Below are 7,309 nucleotides of genomic sequence, written 5' to 3'. Positions count from 1 at the left end.
AACAAACAGATACAACCAATGACAGGAAAACAACAACAAAAAACCTGAGAGAGAACAATCTGATTTCCAAAGTTTATCACACTATATATTCACAAGTATATATGTGAATATATTTGCATATATTCACAGTGTAGTTTTCAGTAAAAATTAGGAGACATGCAGAAAAACAAGAAGATATGTCCCATTCACAGGGGATAAAAAGAGTTAACAGAAACTGTTCCTGAAGAAGTGCAGACATTGGAATGATTGGCCAAAGATTTTAAGTTACCTGTCTTAAATATACTCAAAGAACTAAAGGAAACCAGGAGAATAATGTCTGAACAAACAGAGGATATCAATAAAAAGATATAAAGGATAAAAAGGAACTGAATATAAATTCTGGAGCTAAAATACAAGTGAAATTAAAAATTCGCTAAAAGGTTTCCACAATTGTTTGAGTAGGAAGAAGGAAGAACTAGCAAACTTAAAAATAAGTCAATTGAATTAATTCAGTGTGAGGAACAGAAGAAAAAAGAATGAAGAAAAACTGAACAGAGCTTAAGAGACTCTTGGATCACCATCAAGTGTACTAGAATATGCATAATGAGAGTTCCTGACAGTGAGGAGAGAGAAGGGACAGAAAGAATATTTGAAGAAATAAGGCTAGAATTTCCCCAAACTTGATAAAAAAACATGAATCTACTCATCCAAGTAGCTCATCAAACTGCAGGTAGGATATCACAATGAAATAAATACTGAGACACACTGTAATCAAATTATTGAAAGTCAAAGACAAAAAGGTTCTTGAAAGTAGCAAGAGAGAAATGACTTGTCACATACAAGGGATTATTAACAAGATTAATAGTCAACTTCTCATCAGAAAACATGAAAAAAGAAGTCAGTGAGAGAAGATATTTAAAGTGCTGGAAAAAAATCCTGTCAACTAAGACTTCTATATCTGGTAAATCTATCCTTCAAAAAATAAAAGAGAAATTAAAGAATTCCCAGATAAACAAAAGCCAGAGTTTATCTCTAGTCAACATGTCCTACAAGAAGTTCTTAGAAAGAAGTCCTTTAGACTGAAATAAAATGACTTTAGATAGTAATTCAGAACTATACAAGAAGTAAAGAACACTATAAAGATAACTATATAGGTAAATGAAAAGCCAGTATTATTGTAGTTTTGGTATGTACCGCTCTATTTTTCCCATATGATTTAAAAGAAGAATGCACAAAAATGATTTTAAACTAAGGTTAATGTCACAAAATGTGCAAAGATGTAATTTATGACAATAAAAGTGTAAAGGGGAGAGATATAGCTAATAAGTATATTTGATTCCCAAGACCATGATTTTTAATTCCCCACGTTGACTCAGAATGACATTCAATACATCAATCAGTCTTGAATAAGGCAATATAATGAGTCACTTTTTTGTATCCAGGCTTGGGGTAGGCAGTTTACATTATATGTGAAACATTAACGCGATATTTCTTAGTTATTAAGCATTCAGATCAACATGTTTCCAAATTCCAATTCTGCTCATTGCTAGCATTACAGTCTTCAGTGTGTAGCTCATTGTCAGCAAGCTTCAGTTTCTCCATGCGTGAAATGGGAATATATCTCACATGGTTGCATGATAAATTAATGAAAGTATAGTATAAATGTGGTGTTCCCAAAATAACAAGGGCACAGTAAATCCTCGCTATCACAGTTTGTCATTATTAAAGTTCTGATATCCACTTTAATACAGATACAGATGATACAGATGATATCGATCATCTGTATGGGAAGGTAAAGCTTAAATTAGAGAAAGCAAATTGTTACAAGTAACAAAGTAATAAAAGATTGCCTACGGATTATAATGGCAAGCCAGTGTCTAAAGAGGAAAAGTTACTGAAGACTTTGTGGAACCTTTGAAACTTGTGCTATTCTTTGAAGAGTAAGTGAGATTTGTGCTGGGAGCACAGAGCATCTTGTCAGGAGGACTGCACTTTTTAATTCTTTCCTTAGCACCAAGTATGTGGTGGTCAGATCCATAAAAAGTTCCCCATCTCGGAACAAAGAATGCTAAGAAGTCAACAAATGCTTCGAAGGACTTTTGTTTTTATCAACAGATTAATTTGATTATGAGTGATCCCCAAACTAGTTTTCTTCCCCAGGAAAATGTTGAATTAAGATCCACTTCTTTACTTTGTGGAGAAGAGAGATGGTTAAAAAAAAAAGGGGGTTTTCAGTTCTTTGTTTTTTTCCAGATTTAAGAGAGTGTATAATTCTGTGTGTTGACTGAGGTAAGTAATTTAAGGGACCAAAATGGTGCCTTAGGCACTTTGCTCTGGATAATAGTGCCTCTCCAGTGGCCTCCATACTACAAATGGCAGAAGTTTAGAGGGAGCAGAGAACTCTGCATGCTTCTATCAAAAACCTTCACCCTCCCTTTCCCACTCCCAAACTCGTAGCCTGATTGTCACTGTCCACCTGGAGACCTTAGGACTAATCTCAATGTTCTTTTTCTAACTTTGTCACTCACCATGAAGCTGAGAATCTCAGACCAGACCTCAACCTCTATAAAATAATGTCCGTATCTCTTTATTTCCCTATTTCTGTCCCCAAACTCACTCCTGCCCAAACTCTTGAAAACTTTCCACTGTGCACTCTGGAATTCATAGGAGTCATCAACATAACCCAGTATACACTTAACCTCTCCTCTGAAAGTTCCATTTACCTACATGGTCTAACTGAAATCTATGTCCTGGGACAGTGTTCCCCTTGCAGTCATCTCAGGGGGAGGCAATTTTCTCTCTCACTTTCTTCTTAACACTGTACCACCTCATGTTCTTGACTTTGTTAACAGTATAACAGTCTAATTTTTGTTTGCTGTAAACTCTTTCCTTTTGGTGACTTTAATATGATATACATTTGTTGAAAATTAGAAGTTGCCAACAGAGTTCAAATTAATAAAATCTAACGCTGCCAGTCCTCTCCTCTGAACTCCAGACTTGTGTAGCCTTGTGTTTATGCAACACTTCCACATGGATGGCCAAAAAGAATCTCAAACTCAGCATGACTAACCTGCGATGGTGTCTCTCATTTTTTCCCAAAGAACTGCTTCTTCTACACCTTTCCGTGTAACACTATACATAAAAATGGAGTCATCATTGTTCTCTTCCTCTAATGCCCTATATTCAATATATCAGGAAATCCAGCCAAGTCTACTTTTGAAATATATCAGGATTGGATAATTTCTCACCTCTCTATCACCCTTATCTAAGTTATCATCATCTCGTGCATAGATTAATGAGATTAATGCAAAGAAACATGCAATGGGTGAGATCATAGGACCCCAGCTTTCATTCTCACATGGAAGCTCTCCTTAACCTCGCCTACAATTTGGATCCCTAGATAGAGCCTGTCACTATCTTTAAAAATGATATTTTAAACTAGCTTTTAGATATAATAATATCATTTATAGAATGTGTTTAAAGTGTCAGGCAATTTTATCTCAATTTTAACAGGTGGGGAAACTGAGACCCAGACACATTATTTAATACTCAAGATGACTGAGAAAATAAATGGATTTTTACTTGACATAGCTGGACTGGCCACTGTACAGGTAGAAAAAGAATATTGTGTGAAAAATTGAAGGAAGGAATGAAAGGAATGTGAGAGTGGAAGGAATTTTGAACAGAAGCAAATGGAGTGAGTGAGTATATAGGATAGATTTCACACTTATTTGGAATCCCTCTGTAACAGCATTCACCCCTCTAATCCATACATAGATCAATGACTGTGTCCTCGTCATAATGTGTAAGAATTTACAATGTCAGTTTGCATTATCAATCCAGTTTGATTATGAGTTCAAGGGAAAATTGATGACCGAGTGATATTGAGCAACACCCAAGGTCACCCATCCAGTATATAGTAGAGCTAGAGTTTGCATCCAGATGTCCCCAGTTTGGATTCATACTTTTAACTTTTATTCTCTAGCTGTCTTTATTCCTTGTACATGAATTTCTATAGTATCTCATTGTGTGGTAATTACACATTTTATGTATCTTATTATCCTGTGAGATATTGAATGCTAGAACATGATATATTAAACTATCTTTTGCTAACATATAATACTGAGCTTGATACAGTGGACATAATGGTAAAACAGTGACTCAAGTGAAATGAATTAAATTACACTAAATCTACTTTATTACATGGCTATTTTGTGTTAGTGTTTGAAGATCTGAACTGGGAGGCTAACATAAACCCATCAGGAATAATCCTGATTTTGCACACACTCCATCCCTGCACTCTGGTTTAACCATTTATGAAGTTAGAAGAATGAGTTATTTTAACTCCAAAATACTTTTGGTTGGAACACTCTCTAGTCTACCAATTTCTAAAAACTACATTTTGCTGTTGTACCCATGTTAGATTCAGAGAATACTGATATAAGTTATACATTGGGCATAATGATGGCTCTAAGCACAGCTATTATCTAGATCCTCTTTTCTCATTGCTATAAGGCATTCATATAATCCACAAATGACCCCAATGGAGAACAGTACAGAGCTGACCAAATTCATTCTTGTTGGGATAACTGATGACGCAGAACTGCCCATCCCACTCTTTAAAATGTTCACTTTCCTCTGCCTCATCATGCTGGTTGGGAACTTGGGGATGATTGTGTTGATCCTGCTGGACTCTTGTCTCCACTCTACCATGTACCTCTTCCTCAGTAGTCTCTCTCTGACAGACTTTGGTTACTCCACAGCTGTCACTTCCAAAGTGATAGCTGGATTCCTTACAGGAAACAAGGTCATTTCCTACAATGCATGTGCTGCTCAAAAGTGTTTTTTGTGGTCTTTTTCACTGTACAAAATTTTCTCTTGGCCTCAATGGCCTATGACCACCATGCAGCAGTATGTGGACCAGTACAGTACACCACCATCATGACACCAAAAGTGTGTGTGTGTCTGGTCATAGGCTCCTATGTCTGTGGTTTCCTGGATGCCCTCATCCTCACTGGGGACATATTCAACCTCTCTTTCTGTGGGTCCAAAGTGGTTGATCACTTTTTCTCTGACGCTGCTCCTCTCCTGACTCTCTCATGCTCAGACAACTACATGAGTGAGATGATTTGGTTTGTTTTGGTGTGCAGGAATATCCTCTTTTCTATCCTGCTTATCTTGATCTTCTACCTTTTATATTTATCATCATGCTGAGGATGCACTCATCTGAGAGATGCCATAAGGCCTTTTCCACCTGTACTTCCCACTTCACTGCTATCTCCATCTTTTATGGGACAGGCATCTTCATGTACTTACAACCCAGCTTCAGCCATTCCATAGACACAGAGAAAATAGCATCTGTGTCCTATGACGTAGTTATTCCCATGCTGAATGTGCTGGTCTATAGCCAGAGGAACAAAGAGGTCAAGACTGCCTCTAAAAAGGCTTTTGGGAAGGGTAAGTCTTCTATAGGGTTCATATTTTAATTTTATAGAATCAAGAATAAGACATTCATACAGCTCAGATCCATGTGGGGAAAATATTAACTTGCTAGACTAACAATTTTATAAATTCCTGAAGTAATTTCCATCGGTTCTTTACTAAGTATACAACCAATTGTGTTGACAAATATTGAGGTCTCAGGAATAATAGCTTAGGAAGAATAAACATGAACTTAGAATTTTTATTTGAAAATTTCTCCTTCATTACATTTTGTTATTTAATTTGTTTACAAAATCATCCACACCACCATATGCACACCTACAGTCACATGTATATTTAAGTATATTCCCACACATCCTTCATTCATGCAAAGCCCATGTAACTCACACATCCATGAATGGACAGTGGAATAAGTTCAAGAGATGAATGGAATTAATCTATTTTTATAGGATAATTTAAAACAATGATTTTAATATTTGATAATAAATCGTTTAATATGAAACTGTTAATTTTTTAATAGTCCCTACATGTGTGATTTTTAAATTTTACTTTTAAAAACTTTTTATGTGAAAATATTTTATTTTAATTTACTTAAAATTGGTTCCAAACATCCTGGGTATAGGTTTATTACTGCAGGGGTTTTTTTTGTTTGTTTTGTTCCTTTTCAATGATAATAAAGGTCATCATGTGGGCATCTTTATTTAGCTCAATATCCACCTTTATTGATTCATTACCCAGTATCAACATTTTATGTGACAATTTTAATAAAGGAAGCAGACCAGAGTATAAGAACAGGGAAACAATAATAGAAGCATATTTTAATCTACTGAAATAAAAATAACAACATTTAATATTAATGTGAGGCTTGACTCTTTGTCTTCAGATGCTCAGTCCAGGACACATTTCATATTTCTTTCTTCATGTATACAGTCAGGTTGCCAACTTTTTGGTCAACATTTACCTCAGGTTAGAGGCTGACCTGACTGTTCTTGTCTGTCTCGAAGAATTATCTTGCCTAGATTTTTAATTTCAGTGTGTTAGCACACTAAGAATAGTTCACAGGAGTGATAACAGTTATGAAGATGTCTTTGAAAAAGGAAACTATTATCTTATTTTATTGAGTCTAAAGAGTATTTCTTTGAATTATCAATACTCTGCATATTGGTTTTTCTTTGAATATTCTTTTCCTATCTAAATAAGTTAGAACATATTTAGAACACATACAAAAATATATATATTTTTAAACCTTAGCCTCATATGTGGGAAGAGGGAAGTATACTTTGTTCCATGTGGTGTCTGTAATCTAGCATTTAGGACTCCTGTGGTTTAACATGAAGTGCCAACATACCTTGCTATGGCATGGTAGAGATATTTAAATGTAAGGGACATATCCTTCAGAACCAAATGAAAAATCAAAGCAACAAATTGTCTCTCCTGATAAGGAAGTGTTTTCCTTTTGTAGAAAAGTAACCGAGCTCTCCGATCTCTCCAAGTTATTCTCCTAAAATGCTAAAACCTGGAGAAGTTCCTCTACAAGATGGTGAAAAAGGAGCCTCCTGAACTCACCTCTACCAATGGACACACCAAATCTACAGCGACATATTAGACATTTTCCTGTTACATAAATCATAAATCCAGAAATAGCTGAGTAAGTCCCTCACATAAGGAGAAGGAGAAAATATTCACATCACTCACATTGAAATGGGTGGGAAATGTTGAGGCACACTCTCATCTTTAACCCCCACGTCCAGCATAGTGCCATATAACCAAAAGGGAATGCCCAAATCCCAGCCTCTCCCTGATGAGCAAAGGGTTTGAATTCTTCATCTAGCACTCCAACTTTTAACATTCTCACCTGAGGGACAGGCACTCCAAACACCTATCTCTG

At 35.8% G+C, this 7,309-nt stretch overlaps 1 pseudogene; it reads left to right on the top strand.

The window, feature by feature from the left end:
• The first annotated feature begins 4,513 nt into the window (after nucleotides 1-4,513).
• On the top strand, nucleotides 4,514-5,465 carry LOC124229347 (olfactory receptor 5B12-like; annotated as a pseudogene).
• The last annotated feature ends 1,844 nt before the right edge of the window (nucleotides 5,466-7,309 follow it).

Source organism: Equus quagga, chromosome 17, assembly GCF_021613505.1.
Source record: "Equus quagga isolate Etosha38 chromosome 17, UCLA_HA_Equagga_1.0, whole genome shotgun sequence".
Taxonomy (NCBI): Eukaryota; Metazoa; Chordata; class Mammalia; order Perissodactyla; family Equidae; genus Equus; species Equus quagga.
Note: the sequence above shows the minus strand (reverse complement) of the source record. Positions and strands in the feature narration are given on the sequence as shown.